Below are 16372 nucleotides of genomic sequence, written 5' to 3'. Positions count from 1 at the left end.
CCGCGGCTTTCCTCCCGCGGCCCGGCGAGTGGCTTGCCATATGTAGCTGTCCACCAGCTGTCCCTCGCTACCCCGCCCTGCCTTCGCCCCCGTACTCCGGCCTCTCGCGTGTTTGTCGTAGCTCTTTTGTGTGGCACCCAGCCCTCCCGATCCATCCTCCAGTGCATCAGTCCCCTCTCCCCACCGCGCGCTCAGGCTCCGCAAACCCGCCCAATTCGGCTCTATTAAAGTTAACTAGTATTTGTTCCGAGCGCAAGAAGTGCCTGGCCTGGCCTTATTAGAGAGTCTTTTTCTGACTAAAGGAAATGAAAACCTCAATCTGTAACATCATTCGAGTTAATACAATACAGAAATATTTGGCACAGTCTCTGCTGGGTGAGAAGAAATCAGAGGAGAGGCGGACGAGCTGTTGCAGGACGTCCTCTGGTTGCCCCAGAAGTGCTTTATGCCTCAGAGAAGAGAATAATGTTACAAGGTTGCAGGGGTGAGAAAAGAATGTCAACTGCCTTTAGCAGGATTTTGGAGGAAGCTGGCTGGCCTCGTTGGAAAGCGATTTTAGTATTCGATAGATAGGGTAGAGAAGGTTATGAGCGCCAAGATGGGTGACTTGGACTTCACCATTATCCTGGTATACTTTTTTGGGACTGTTGGTCTAGTCTTTGTGTGCAGTCTAGATTGGAGGAACAAAGTGGAGACTAACTGGTTAAAAGGCTCTTAATCGAAGCATGAGATGGGAAGGGCTGGAACTGAGGTGGTGGCAGTGGGAATAGAGATAAACAAATGAGACAATAAGAAACGAACAGGATTTAGTAGCAGATTGGATTCAGGGAATGGAAGAACAAGGAGAAATCCTCCAAACTATGAGCAGATTGACTCTCTTAAAATTCAATACTAATTATACTTCCTCCTGCTATACAGATAGTCCAAATTCTTTAACATAGTTTACCAGACCCTTCATGCTTGAACTAATTCTAACATATCTCTCCCACTTTCCATTTCCACTACAAATCAGTGTATTCAGCAATACATCCTTGGATTCCTCCAAAACCATGTTTCTCCTATGCCTTTGCCTATCAAATACACTTCCATACCCACCCACCTTTGTCACCCTCCAAGAAGTCTTCTCTAATATCCATAATCTAGTTAGGGTAGGTTCCCCATTTGTTAGTCTTTCCTAAAGCCTATACAAAAGCAAAAACGCTATCAAACTTACTGTATACCCCAGCATCCCTAGCACAATCTTTGTATGTGCTCAATATCTCCCTTGAATGAATAATACCAAAGTTTTGACCCTGAATGACAAAAATTCGTGGAGCCATTAACAGAAAATGGTGTGGCGTGGGTTGGTGTGTATTTGCTAGTTTGGGGAGAAAATGGTGGGTTCCGTTAAAGGTGACAATTAGATATCTAAACACTGAACCCACTGAAGTTAGGCTGAGGGTAGAAGATGTTAGTTAGGCCTATAGGTCCTAATGAACATAGATGAGATCTCTGGACAGGGCAGGGTAACAGGCATGAATGACTCAGCCTCTTTTTCCCTCCCTAACTATGGAATGTGACATTGTGAAAAAACACACGTGTTTTGGCATATATTAATCTATGTGGTCTTTCACAAGTTGTTATTCTCTCTCAGGCTCAGTTCCTCAAGGAAAACAGACATACAATATTTACTTTTTCCAATTGCTTTAAGGATAAGAGGAACTAATACAAAGTGCTGAGTTTGTATAAATGCTGAATTCAACAACGTACTACCATTTAAGTATCCACATACACATGATAAATATGGGATACACATGACATTAAATTATTTGGAATTATTTTTACAAAAAATAGAGGATCTGAAACAAAATGAATAACAGACAAGGAAAAAAGTGGAAAAAAATACGACTCAGGAAAAAGCAAGGTTGGAACGCCTGGGTAGCTCAGTTGGTTAAGCATCTGTCTGGCTCCTTGCTAGCAGGGAGTCTGCTTCTCCCTCTGCTGCTCCCCCTATGTGAGCTCTCTGAAGTGTGCTCTCTCTCTGTTAAATAAATAAAACCTAAAAAAAAAAAAAAAAAAAAAGCAAGGTTCTGGGAAGGTGGCAGTGTCTCAGAGAGGGGAGGTGGAGATTTTAAGGGGGCTCAGAGAAAGACATGGGAAAAGAGACAAAGATTATTAAGATTATCCTCTCCTTAGCCATCCCCATTCTCCCCAAAACCACTAAAATATGCTTCCAAGGACACACAGATTTCATGCTTTGATAGGAAGCAAAAAAAAATTTTTTTTAACTAAACCCAAAACATTATATTAGTAGATTGATTTTCCTGAGTCTTTAAGCTATGAGCTTCAAAAATGTGACTAATCAAACATAGTCACAGAAGAAGCTCCTAAACATGTACTTTAGGGACTGGCCCAATGACACAAAGGTCTCTAAAATATATAGCAAGCTGGGGTACCTGGGTGGCTCAGTTGGTTAAGTGGTTAAGTGTCTGACTGTTGACTTTGGCTCAGGACATGATCTCAGGTCATGATCTCAGGGTCGTGAGATCTAGCCTAGAGTGGGGTCGCTTGCTCACCCGGGAGTTTGTTTGAGATTCTCTCTCTCCCTTAACCCCTCTCCCCGGCTCATGCAGGCCTGCCTACCCCCAGAAATCTCTAAATAAATAAAATCTTTAAGATATATGCCAAGTTTATTAAAAAAACAAGAGATAAATGATTGGTTAGTGGTACATAAAAATAACTAAGCATTTGGCAATTCCTACACATACAAATCTAAAGCCCAGTATCACCTTTGCTTTAGTTAAAGAAATCAAGAGATTGCTTGTATTTTCTTAGCTCGCAAACTGGTCAAGCACTGAAGATAAACTAACAAATACTAGCCATTTTTTTAAAAATTTTATTTATTTGGCAGAGAGAGAGAGAAGGAGAGCACAAGCAAAGGGAGTGGCGGGCAGAGGGAGAAGGAGAAGCAGGCTCCCTGCAGGAAGTCCAGCACCGGGCTCCATCCCAGGACCTTGGGATCATGACCTGAGCCAAAGGCAGACACTTAATCAACTGAGCCACCTAGGTGCCCCCAAATACTAGTCATTTTTAAAACAGTTTTGTTTCTCTTAGCTTCTCATGAGCCTCTTTCAAGTTATCTCTCATGAGAGAGGAGAAAACAGGAGAAGGTAGTTCAAGGCAGTGTTTTCCAAACATGAGAAATTGTGAACCACTGAGACATACTTCTGCAGATCCCAAGGGATTCAAGGGACACCCCTCCCCACCCCATACCCACCCCGCCACGGCCAGGCAACATTGCCTTGAAATTAAAAGTTTAACTTCAGAGTCTAATGTGACACCAGTTCAATTCAAGATCACTCAAAATATAAAGTGTTAATCCAGATGGTCCAAAATCAGCTAACATATTATAAAACTTAAAGTACAAAGTTTTAAAATGCTCATAGAAAATTCACAGTGGCAAAAAAAAAATAAAATAAAAAATATATAAGGAAAGAAAATTCACAGTGACTTGGAAATACAAGAACCCCCAGAGACTGGCCAACCACAGACTGAGAAATTCAACCTGCACACGGAAGATGTTAAGTGGGGAGAGAATGAGAGGAGGGTGAGAAGTTGGGAAGCAGTCCTACCAGTCTTCCCTGCCCTCCCCGGGGTTTTCCTGAGTTCCTAACTCTGTTTTTGACTCTTTATGTACTTCCTTCACATTCTGTTTCTGATGATATTTTACTATTCATAAGATATTGAATTTGGAAGCTCAGCAGTTGTGTGTGTGTGTGTGTGTGTGTGTGTGTGTGTGTTTGAGATTTTATTTTTAAGCAGTCTCTATACCCAACATGAGGCTCGAAAACCAGGGATCGGGAGTTGTGCGCTATATCAACTAAGTCAGCCAGGCACCCCAGAAGCTCAGTAGTTTTTGACACTATATTCTTTCCTGTGTGTGATTAAAGGTAAAAGATTGATCCAGGGAAGGGGAAAAAAGTGTGGGGCAGGATTTAGAGCTAGGAAAGAAGAAATGCAGATATTTTGACATTATTAGGAAAAAAAGGGGCAAGAGTCCATTTCTGAGGTTCTGGGCCAATCCATACTCCTCTTCGTACTCCCTAAATTTTAAAAGGTGCCCAATAAATGAAATTTTTTTTAAATGTCAAAGAAGTGTTCTTTTTTTTTTTTTTAAGATTTTATTTATTTGACAGACAGAAATCACAAGTAGGCAGAGAGAGAAAGGGGGAAGCAGGCTCCCCACCAAGCAGAGAGTCTGATGCGGGGCTCGATCCCAGGATCCCGGGATCATGACCTAAGCCAAAGGCAGAGGCTTTAACCCACTGAGCCACCCAGGTGCCCCACAAGTGTTCTATTTTAAAGTTGCAGTCTTCTCAGGCACCTGGCTGTCTGGGTTGAGCGACCGACTCTTGGTTTTGGCTCCGGTGATGATCTCAGGGCTGTGGATCCAAACCCCTGGTTGGCTCCTTGCTCAGCAGGGAGTTGGCTTGAGGATTATTTCCCTATGCCCCTGCTCTCTCTCTCTCTCTCTCTCTCTAAAATAAATAAATCTTTGAAAAAAAATTAAAGTTACAGTCTTCTATTTCTAGAAGGCCAGATCTAAATTCATCTTGCAGCCATCCACCTTTACTCCTGGAAATCACCAGAATGGGCCCTCTACACATATTAAAGGAAATATCCCACCTTTATCCTAAAGAAAATCTTGAAATGACATTAATCAAAATTCAGATCTCAAACTGAGATACTGGAGGTGTTTTGTTTTTGTTTTTAAGATTTTATGTATTTCAGAGAGAGAGGGAGACAGAGAGAGCAAGTGGGCATGAAGGGGAGAGCCAGAGGGAGAAACAGACTCCCTGCTCAGCAGGGAGCCCGCCAAGGGGCTTGATCCCAGAGCCCTGGGATCATGACCTGAACCAAAGGCAGCCGCTTAACTGACTGGGCCACCCAGGTGCCCCTGGAGGTAATTAATTAATTAATGTATTAGTAACATAAAATATTTTGCAGGACTGTGCCCTTGAAGAGAAAAAGAGACTGTTTCCCCGCCTAAATAAGAATATAGACTGGAATGTCTCTTAAGAAAATCCTTACTTGTTCTTAGGAGATCTATGTATGTTTTTATTCAAGTGTTTGCTCACAGGTGATCACAAAACTGGAGCCCCCACCGAGGAGTGTGTGAATCTTAACCTGTGTACCTTGTATAAGAGAACAGACTGGCCTGGAAACTGGCAGATCACAAAATGGCGTTACGTACAGCCAAATTACCCAAAGTCTGGAAGGTGTCCGTGACTCCTGGGACTGTGTTAATAAATCAGCAGGCCAACGTGGAGGTGAGTTTCCCCACCCCCTAAAAAAAAGGATAGTTCCTCAATCAAATATTCTAGAGTGGGAATAGGCAGGCCTTGAGTTAGAAAAGAAAGATTCTCTCTTGACTCATGCCTAATACGGGCATTAGGATTCCAAGAAGTAGCCCAGCCCAGAGCTCCTACAGGGAGAAGGAGGCCCGCTGAGCCGGCTCTGCCTTATCAGGGATCAGAAGAACAGCCACTTCTAGTGGAAGCTGTGGGGTCCTCTTTGTTTTTAATGTCTGTGCCTTTGCGTCTTGTTAAATAGTTAAAGCTTTGGGGAATAAAGTAGAGATCTAGGTCCAGTGGGTGGGACCAAAGGAAGTGATGGCAAAGTTCAAGAGGGGCAGTGTCTGGGAGCAAGGACAGCTGGCAAAAGCGACAGTAATTTCCAGGGAGGATCTGTGGCATACTTAACCATTCCTTAGGGAATCCTCAAAATCCTTTAGTAAGAGAACTCCTTTGCTATATTGGCTGTTGAGGATTGAGGACACACAAGTTGAGAGTCTGACAGATTGGCCCCTGAAAACCAGGGGCCAATACTTTTCTAAGTATTACTTAGAAAAATCCTGCTGCTTCTTGTCGTCATCGTGAGGACAAATATTCTTAGCCGAGGCTCACATTCAAAGAAGTGAATGACTGGGGTGCCTGGGCTGCTCAGTCAGTCAAGCCGGGATCCCAGAGTCCTGGTATCAAGCCCTGCGTCTGGCTCACGACAAGGAGCCTGCTTCTCCCTCCCCCTCTGCCTGCTACTCTCCCACCTTGTACTCTCTCTCTCTTTCTCTCTGTCAAATAAAATAAATTTAAAAATAAATAAATAAAAGTCTTACAGGGGCACCTGGGTGGCTCAGTGGGTTAAGCCTCTGCCTTCGGTTCAGGTCATGACCTCAAGGTCCTGGGATGGAGCCCACATAGGGCTCTCTGCTCTGCAGGGAGTCTGCTTCCTCCTCTCTGCCTGCCTGCCTCTCTGCCTACTTGTGATCTCTGTCTGTCAAATAAATACATAAAAATATTTTTTTAAAAGTCTTACAAAAAGAAAAAATAATGAATAACCTGATATCTTGTAACCGCTTGGCTCTGCAGTTCGCTAGGGACAAACAGCTGTAACAGGAACCCTGTCAGTGGGAATCCTGCCATCCGCCAAAATGGCCTCCTTTCCACTGTTTTGTCTACTCCTCTCAGAGGGTTCTTTCCTCAACCTTGATAGTTTCCTCATGTGTATGTTTAGCTCAGTTCACAAACAAAATCTGGAGAGGATCCTTCTATGAAGCGCCATGGTTATTTCTCTGGGTAACTCCATCCTTTCTGGCTCTCTGGTAATGTTAGCCACTTTGGTCTCCTTGAACTCTCAACCCTGTCTTCTCAATGCAATGATATTGTCAGGCTCTGTTTGGGTTTTCTCTCCCCACAAAGTGGCCTGAAAACTCTAGGCAGTAAGCTGGGCTTCTCACAGGATTTACCTCATTTTTTCCCCTTCTCTCAGGGACCACTCTCCCGTGTGTACTGCTTGCTACATCCATTATCTGAAAACTGTTGCTTATGTATTCTAACCCGTGTTCTACGTGGCAAAGACAGGAGGGTCCTGTTGCACCATCTTGGCCAGAAGTGGACGTTTTTCCCAAGCAGTTTTATTAATTCTTGTTTATAAATAGGTCTTTCAGTGAGATTGGGTGGGTGTGTGTTTTTTTTTTTTTAAGATTCTATTTATTTATTTGACAGAGAGATCACAAGTAGATAGAGAGGCAGGCAGAGAGAGAGGGGAAAGCAGGCTCTCCACTGAGCAGAGAGCCCGACGCGGGGCTCGATCCCAGGACCCTGGGATCGTGACCTGAGCCGAAGGCAGAGGCTTTAACCCACTGAGCCACCCAGGCGCCCCGGGTGTGGTTTTTTTTAATCCCTTCGTTGTTTCTGGCATTACAAAATGTATTTTGCCTTCACTCTTTGATGACAATTTGGTTGGAAATAAAATTCTAGGATTACAGGGAAGTGTTTTATCAGTCTTACTGTCATTCCATAGGCAAAATCGGTTTCTTTCTCACGTCGATGGTAGCCTTTACAATTTGCTCTTTATCCTTGATATTTTGTAAATATCCATATGATATGCCTCAGCACATGTTTATTTTATTAGTACTAAGAGTTTGTTTTTTAAAATCTGAAGTCTAATGTCTTTTATCAACACTTTAAAAATCTTAATATTTTCAGACACTGTTTCACCATCATTGTCTTTGTATTTTTCTAGAATTCTAATTATACATGTTAGGGCTTTCAACACAGGCTCACTTGCTCAACTTTGCGTGTGTGTGTGTGTGTGTGTGTGTGTGTGTTTCTCCGTATGGCATTCTGAGTGTATTAACTTATTCTGTCTTCAATTATATCTGGGTTAGAGCTCTTACTTTTTATTTTCACTATTTTATTTCTCTTAGTTCCAAAAAACAAAGAGTTCCGTCACTTACTTTTGGAGAAGGCTTTGTCACCCTCTGTTCTAAGCTTGAGGCAATAATAAACAAGTGTCCTTATCAGATTCTCTCTCTTGTTTTCTCATTTACTTAAGAATGTTCTCCCTGGAGAATTTTTTCTTCTTTCCCAGATGTAAGAAACACTGTAAAAACAAAGGTTAAATTTCAGTGTGAAAAGCCAGAGGTGAGGTAAGGGAGAAAAAAAATAACACCTACATTGGAAATCTTCAACTCCTACTGCTAAAAAGTGAGGCATATGTCACAAAAGTTGGTTTGGACGGTCATAGGTTTTATGGTCTAATGCCTGTCTTCTGAGTCTGGAGAGTCAGAGAAAAGGAGAGTTCAGTCTTTTCTGGACTGTTCTTCCCTCCTTTAACTGTCAGTTTAACTCCTATTCATTCTTTAAAACCCAGGCCAGAAAGATATCAGTCTTGTTCTCTGGGAAACCTTATGTATTAGTTTCCTATGTCTGCTGTAACAGATTACCACAAACTTGGTGACTTAAAACACCACAAATTAATTTTCTCACAGTTCTGGAGACCAGACGTCTGAGATCAATTTCACTGATTTGAAGTTATCAGCGAGACCTTCTGAGGACTCTAGGGAAGAATCCATTTCCTTGCCTTTTCTAGCTTCAGGAGGCTGCTTGCAGCCTTTAAAAAAAAAAATACACACACACACACACACACACACACACACACAATACACATACACATATTATCTATTAGAAAGAGAGAGTACACAAGCGGGGAGAGGGGCAGAGGCAGAGAGAGACTCCTCAAGCAGACTCCCCTCTGAGTGTTGATCCTAGGACTCCAAGATTGTGACCCCAGCTGAAATAGAGTCAGATGCCTAACCGACTGAGTCACCCAGGCGCCCCAAGTATTGTAACTTTTTTGTTTATGCAGCTATCTTCTCAAGTAAATAGGAGCTCTTTGAAGACAGGAACTTTGTCTTATTCATTTGTTACTCTAATGATTAGTGTGGTGCCTGGCTCATAGTCACCACTAAATAAATATTTGATTCAATTGAATTTTGCTCTCTGATTCAAGCCTGGAAGTACAACTGTAAGCTGTAAAATAATGGAGTCTTAGACTGCCCATGCTAAAGGGGTCTCCAATGACCTTTCCTTATAGTCTGAGTCTGTGTTTTCTCTGGACACAATTTTATACCTAGGGAAGTTGTCTTTATTACTACAGCAAAGGTAAAAACAAACAGAAAAGGTTTACATTAGGGTTTTGGCCCAGAAAAGGCTGTGGGATGACTTGGTAACTATTTTAAACTCCCAATATTCCTGGGACACAAGACAGATAGTACCTTTATGCCAGTAAAACAGAGCAAAATAAATTATAGATGAATTTGACTTAAGTATAATTGAATACAATTGTGGAAATAAAATAATTTCAGGTGAATTATTAATTTACATGGGGTGTCTGGTTTTTTTATTCTCCAGTGCCTCTATTTATTTATCCATTATGTTTAACTTAGAAGTTGATTCAATTTCTTATGACATGACATAGAGGTATAGAGTTAAATGTTCTTATTTAATTAAACAGCGAAGCTCAGAGGCCTAAGTTATGAGGCAATGACCCAAGGAATCATTCCTAGACAGGGATAAGTTATGCTAGTTTGATAGTTTTTACCCCTCAGCCTAATAACAGGCCAGGCTACTTGCATCAGAATCGTCTGGGAAGATTATTAGACATAAAGATACTCAAGTCTCTCCCTGCCCTCCCCCTACCAGATTTGGATCCAGTTAATCCCAGGAAGGTCCTGGAAATGTGTATGTTTTAAAGTACCTTAGGTAATTTACAATTATCAAGAAGTTTAGGCTTCTCTTAATATGAGATCCTAAAGGAATGCCAAGCTTGAGGCGAAGGAGCATTTTTATTCTTTTATATAAAAGAATTAAAGTATTTTATTCTTTTATTCTTTTGATTTTATTCAGTTTGAAAGAGGCTCTTTTGGAATAAAGGGTCCATATCATGTGCCTACAGGAATGATCAGATTGGAGGCAAGACTAGTGAGTCTCACATTGAAGAAGAAAAGCTTGGAACAGAAATCTAACAGATTTTCCAATTGCCTTGATCTATGGAAACCAAAATCTTGAAAGAGTCTGGACAGTTTTATTGAGGTATGACTTTCGTACTATAAGATTCACTCACCGTGAATTCCAAGATTTTTAGTAAATCTGTAGAGCTGTGCAGGCAGCATGTCAAAAGGCAAGCTGTAGTCCACCCAGAAGATGAGGTCAGCAGGTCACTTGACAAGTTTAGAATCAGACAAATAGATATGGATAGTCTCAAAGCATTGCCTTTCTTTATTCTTTTTTTAAATTTAAATTTATTTTTTATTTTTAGAGAGCACACATGAGAGGTGGGGAAAGGCAGAGGGAGAGGAGAGAGAGAACCCCAAGGAGGCTCCATGCCCAGCGCAGAGCCCCATGCAGGACTAGATCCCACGACCCTGAGATCATGACCTGAGTCAAAATCAAGAGTCAGATGCTCAGTTGACTGAGCCACCCAGGAACCAGTGCCTTTCTTTATTCTATGATTATTTAATAAATTGTTTCTTTGTTAAATATTACGTCTTCTTTGAAGAAAAAGTGTGTGCTACCTATGTAGGTCACAAAATTCAAAAGGAGACTGTCACCCAGTCATCTGGTTTCTATTCCCAATAATTTGATTCTTGAGGTGGATTACTGACCTTCAGTAGGAATATTTAGGTATATTAAGTTCTAATGTGACAGTGGAGTACCCGATCTGTCTTGGAGTTTGGCAAGAAAGAGTGCTAGAGATAAATATAAATATTATTCAGTGATATACTCAATGGATATATTTTCTAAAGCATGGTATAGAGAGAACAAAGAATTTAACTCTGACCACAATAACAAGCACCTTAATAGTTAGAAGGGAAGGATAGAAAACAATAAGAGAAAAATTAGGGTAAGTTGAAAGAGAAATGAAATAAATCAGTGTTAGGAAAAGCAGGAGAGCTGTTCAGTGATCCCCAATGCTAAAGAGGTCATGCAGAATGAAGATTGAGAAAGGATTTTGGGAGTGGAAGTTATAATAAACAGAAAAAAAGCTTTAGCAGAGAAAGAGGATGGGATTCACATTGCGAGAGATTAGGAAGACAATGGGATTTTTCTAATATACAAAGAGGTCTTACAAGCCAATAAAAAGATAACCAACCCAGTTAAAAAAAAAAAAAACAAAAGTCACAAAGAACATGAGCAGGCAAAAAATGGAGGAGGAAATACAACTGGGCAATAAACATATGAAAACAATGGTGCTGGGACAACTGGACATCTATATGCCAAAAAAAAAATGAATTTAGACACAGCACGTACACACCCCACAAAAATTAACCCAATATGGAGTATAGAACTAAATAGGAAATGCAGACCTCTACTACTCCTAGAAGATAATATAAGAGAAAACCTAGATGACCTTGAGTAGGCTGATGCCTTTTTAAATAAAACACCAGTGACACAGTCCGTGAAAGAAATAATTGATAAGCTGGACTTCAATAAAATTAAAAACTCTGCTCTAAAGACAATGTCAAGAGAATTAGAAGACAAGACACAAACTGGGAGAAAATATTTGCAAAAGACACATGATAAAAGACTGTTATCCAAAATATACAAAAAACACTTAAAACTCAGCAAGAAGAAAACAATCTTATTAAAAAATGGGCCACAGACCATAACAGACACCTCACCAAAAAACATACACAGGTGGCAAATAAACACATAAAAAGGTGCTCCACACCATTTGTCATCATGGAAATGAAAACTTCGAAAAATGAGATACAGGAGCACCTGAGTGGCTCAGTCAGTTAAGTATCTGCCTTCAGCTCAGGTCATGATCCCAGGGTCATGGGATTGAGTCCCACTTTGGGTTCTCTGCTGGGTAGGAAACCTGCTTCTCTCTCTGCCCCCCTCCTTGCTTGTGTACTCTTTCTCTCAAATAAATAAAATCTTTTTTAAAAAGTGAGATATTGGGGCACCTGGGTGGCTCAGTGGTTTAAGCCTCTGCCTTTGGCTCAGGTCATGATCTCAGGGTCCTGGGATCGAGCCCCACATCAGGCTCTCTGCTCGGCAGGGAGCCTGCTTCCCCCTCTCTCTCTGCCTGCCTTTCTGCCTACTCGTGATCTCTCTCTCTGTCAAATAAATAAATAAAATCTTTTTTAAAAAAGTGAGATATCATAACACATCTATGAGAATGGCCAAAATCCAGAACACTAATACCAAATACTGGTGAGGATGTGGAGCAACATGAACTCTCATTCATTGCTGGTGGGAATGCAAAATGGTACAACCCACTTCGAAGACAACCAGCTAGTTGTGGTTTTTTTTTAAGACTTTATTATACATATATATGTAGATATTTATAAGAATATATATACACACACATACACACATATATAAATATATATATTTAAGATTTTATTTTCTATATGTGTATATATACAATGGAATATTACTCAGCAATCAAAAAAAAAAGAAATCTTGCCATGGTATTATGCTAAGCAAAGAAAGACAATTACAGGATTTCACTCATATGTAGGATTTAAGAAAATAGAGGAGCATAGGGGAAGAGAGGGAAAAATAAGATGAAATCAGAAAGGCAGACAAACCATAAGAAATTCTTAATCATAGGAAACAAACTGAGGGCTGCTGGAGGGGAAGGGGGATGGGTTAACTAAGGTGAGATGATGGGCACTAAGGGGGGCACATGATGTGATGAGCACTGGGTGTTATATACAACTGATGAATCACCGAACTGTACCTCTGAAACTAATAATACACTCTATGTTATTTAATTGAGTTTAATTAAAAATAAACTTCATAAATTACCTATTAAAAAAAGAAATCTCACTTCTTGATATTTACCCAAAGAAGTTGAAAGCTTACATTCACACAAAAACCTGCACACAGATATCTATGGGCAGTTTACTCATAATTGCCAAAAGTTAGAAGCAACCAAGATGTCCTTTAGTATGTGAATGGATAAAATAAACTGTGGTACATCTAGATCATCGCATATTATTCAGTGCTAATAAGAAATGAGCTATCAAGCAATGAAAACACACAAAGGATCTTTAAATGCATATCATTAAGCAAAAGAAGGCAACTTAAAAAGTTGGTAGGATTCCAACTACATGATGTTCTGGAAAAGGCAAAACTATAGAGATATTAGTACTAGTGGTTGCTGGGGATGGGAAGGCAGAGCACAGAGGATTTTTAGGGGAGTAAAAATGCTTTGTATGATAAATGATGGATATATGTCATCATATGTTTGTCCAAACCTATAGAATGTACAATACCAAGAGTGAACCTCATAGTAAACTATGGATTTCGGGTGATTATGATAAGTTAATGTAGGTTCATCCCCAGTAAAATGTATACCATTCGGGTGAGTGATATTGGTAATGGGAGAGAAGCTATGCATATGGGCTACAGTAAATATATAGGAAATCTCTGAATCAGCTCAAATATTTTTTTAAAGATTTTATTTATTTGACAGAGAGAGAGAGAGATCACAAGTAGGCAGAGAGGCAGGCAGAGAGAGGGGGAAGCAGGCTCACCGCTGAGCAGAAAGCCTGATGTGGGGCTCGATCCCAGGACCCTGAGATCATGACCCGAGCCAAAGGCAGAGGCTTAACCCACTGAGCCACCCAGGCACCCCGAATCATCTCAATTTTGATGTAAACCTAAAACTACCCTTTTTTTTTTTTTAAAGGATTTTATTTATTTGAAAGAGCACACAAGTGCAAGCAGTGATGGGGGCAGGACAGAGGGAGAGGGAAAGAAACTCTCAAGCACATACTGTCCTCAGCAAGGAGCCCAACACTGGGCTCAAACCCAGGACCCTGAGATGGTGACCTGAGCCAAAACCAAGAGTTGGATGCTTAACTGACAGAGCCACCCAGGGGCCACTAAACCCTAGCATATTCTTTTTTTAATTTTTTTAAAAGATTTTATTTATTTGATAGACAGAAATCAAAAGTAGGCAGAGAGAGAAAAGGGGAAGCAGGCTCCCTGCTGAGCAGAGAGCCTGATGCGGGACTCAATCCCAGGACCCTGAGATCATGACCTGACCCAAAGGCAGAGGCTTAACCCACTGAGCCACCCAGGCACCCCTAAGCCCGAGCATATTCTCTTTTTTAAAATTAATTAATTTATTTATTTGACAGACAGAGATCACAGGTCGGCAGAGAGGCAGCCAGAGAGAGAGGAAGGGAAGCGGGCTCTCTGCTGAGCAAAAAGCCCGATGTGGGGCTCGATCCCAGAACCCTGGGACCATGACCCGAGCCGAAGGCAGAGGCTTTAACCCACTGAGCCACCCAGGCGCCCCAACCGAGCATATTCTTGATATTATTTGATATCTTTTTGAAGAGTAACTTGGCAATATCTATTCAAGTTAAAATGTTCTTAGCTCTTGACTTAGCAATTCCATTTTTAAGGATGTATAAAAATAATTTTCACAAACAAGCAAAGATGTGTGCAACAAGACTTTATTACAGCTTTATTTATAATAAATAATATAAATAAATAATAATAAATGTTGGACATAACCCTGATGCCCCCCTGTTACTAATTAAATGGTGGACAATGGAATACTCTACAGTGGTTAAAAATTAAAGTAATTTAATTTATATGAGCTCAGCTATATGAGCTGCCATGGAAAAAAGCAACAGAGTAAACTGAAAAAGATTATGCAGTATCAGCTTGCTTTCATTTTAAATTATATACACATATATTAATGTATGCATGGGGAAAAAAAGGGGACACATGAATCAGAGTCTTAATTATTTTGGTGAAGTAGGGTTACAAGAGATTTTCACATTCTATAGCAATTGTTAATTCACAATATTCCATAGGATTCTTGGATTAAATGAGTTAATATGTCATAAGGCAATTAAAACAGTGGACCACAGCACATAGAAGCTATTCAATATTGTTACACTATGTTAAATATTTTTGAAATACTTGATTAAAAAATATATCTTATTTATTTACTTGAGAGAGAGAGAGAGAGACAGTGAGAGAGAGCATGAGCGAGGAGAAGGTCAGAGGGAGAAGCAGACTCCCCGTGGAGCTGAGAGCCTGATGTGGGACTCCCATCCCGGGACTCCAGGATCATGACCTGAGCCAAAGGCAGTCGCTTAACCAACTGAGCCACCCAGGCGCCCGAAATACTTGATTTTTAAACATTTTTTAAAGCAGAGAAAAAATAATGAGGTGACGAAAATGCAGTTTTTGAGATTTTTAAACGTGAAAAGTTAAAATAAAAGAGTTAAAAGAGTGAAAGGTTAAAAATAAAATGAGAGCTGGAGGATGCCAGTGGATCCTCTACGCATATTTGAAAGGAGCTAGTTGAAGAGGAAAGGTTGATTAATAAGGACCAGAGAAAAGAGAATGAAATATGATAATATGTACTGATATTTAATGAATGTTTATAGTGGACCAGAGGCTCCAATTGCTTTGGAGCCCACAAGGAAAAAAAAGTTAACCTGGAGAGGAGGAGGAATAACCTTCCTCTGAAGATTAGAACAAAGATATTTAACCTCAACTCTTCTGAAATTATATGCTAAATTTGGTGAACACATGCATTTTTTTAAATATCCAAAATGAGATCCGCAACTTCCAGCAGCTTTCTCTAAGAGTGTGAGTGCTCTCTTTTAAAGGTAAAAGAATCAAAGGATGAAAGATTGCAAAAATAACTATTTTGAGGTGAAGAGTTGAGAAAATAGAGGGCTTCTGCCAGATACGGTATCCTTCTTTATATTAGTTAAGAAGGATTAGAGAGTCCCTTTAAGGGCAGTGAAATTTAGTGATTATGACATTCCCAAGTTGTGACAGTTGATTCATCTTCCTCCCTCCACAACGTATGTCTAATGGCACAGCGAATTTATACCGCTCAGGCTCAGCGTTTAGTTTTCGCAGATCAATGGGCTCACCCAGAATCTTTTCTTTCCACTTACTCGAAGTCAATCCAAATTCTTTCCAAACATCTTTTCAAGGAAGCCTTTGACAAATCTTACTGTTTGAATGCTAGATCTGGCTTCTATCAACTTTTGGTGAATAGCTTAATGTCTCTGATTCATTTTTTTGCATTTGTCAATTAGCACTGAATGATAATTTCGGTTTCTTACGAGGGTCAAACGAGTTATCTGTGAAAACCTCCTGCAAAGTTTTGGCAAATATCCGTGCTACGCAACTTTCAGCATATAGTCAGGAAAATTTTTAAGCTTTCTGAAGAATTGGTGTCCTGCGCAGTCTCGCCCCCCTAAATAATTAAAGTGGGTGGGTGCTCCTCCCGGATTGAGGATGCGTCTTTCGCTCCTTTTGTCTTTTAGTCGGACCAGAACTGTCATGGCGCCTTCAAGAAGAGAGGGAAGGCCTTCCTTTCGCCCATCAGAATCTTCGGGGGCACCTGGACTGGACGAGGGGTGGACAGAGCGATGAGCCCCACTTGATACGAACACACCGTAGCCTCAGAGAGGTCTCGGCCGGACAGGCTCAATGGGAGGAGACAGGGTTGAAGACTATGCCAGCGAGCGACCGTCTTCCCGGGGCACCGC

At 40.7% G+C, this 16372-nt stretch overlaps 1 long non-coding RNA gene across 1 annotated transcript; it reads left to right on the top strand.

Moving 5' to 3' along the window:
• Positions 1-411: 411 nt before the first annotated feature.
• Positions 412-16256, top strand: LOC116862324. The gene is made up of 3 exons (XR_004381621.1): positions 412-484; positions 9778-9914; positions 16148-16256. It is a non-coding gene; the product is annotated as an uncharacterized LOC116862324 (long non-coding RNA).
• The last annotated feature ends 116 nt before the right edge of the window (positions 16257-16372 follow it).

Source organism: Lontra canadensis, unplaced genomic scaffold (genome assembly GCF_010015895.1).
Source record: "Lontra canadensis isolate GAN:19392208 unplaced genomic scaffold, GSC_riverotter_1.0 scaffold232, whole genome shotgun sequence".
In the NCBI taxonomy this organism is placed as follows: Eukaryota; Metazoa; Chordata; class Mammalia; order Carnivora; family Mustelidae; genus Lontra; species Lontra canadensis.
Note: the sequence above shows the minus strand (reverse complement) of the source record. Positions and strands in the feature narration are given on the sequence as shown.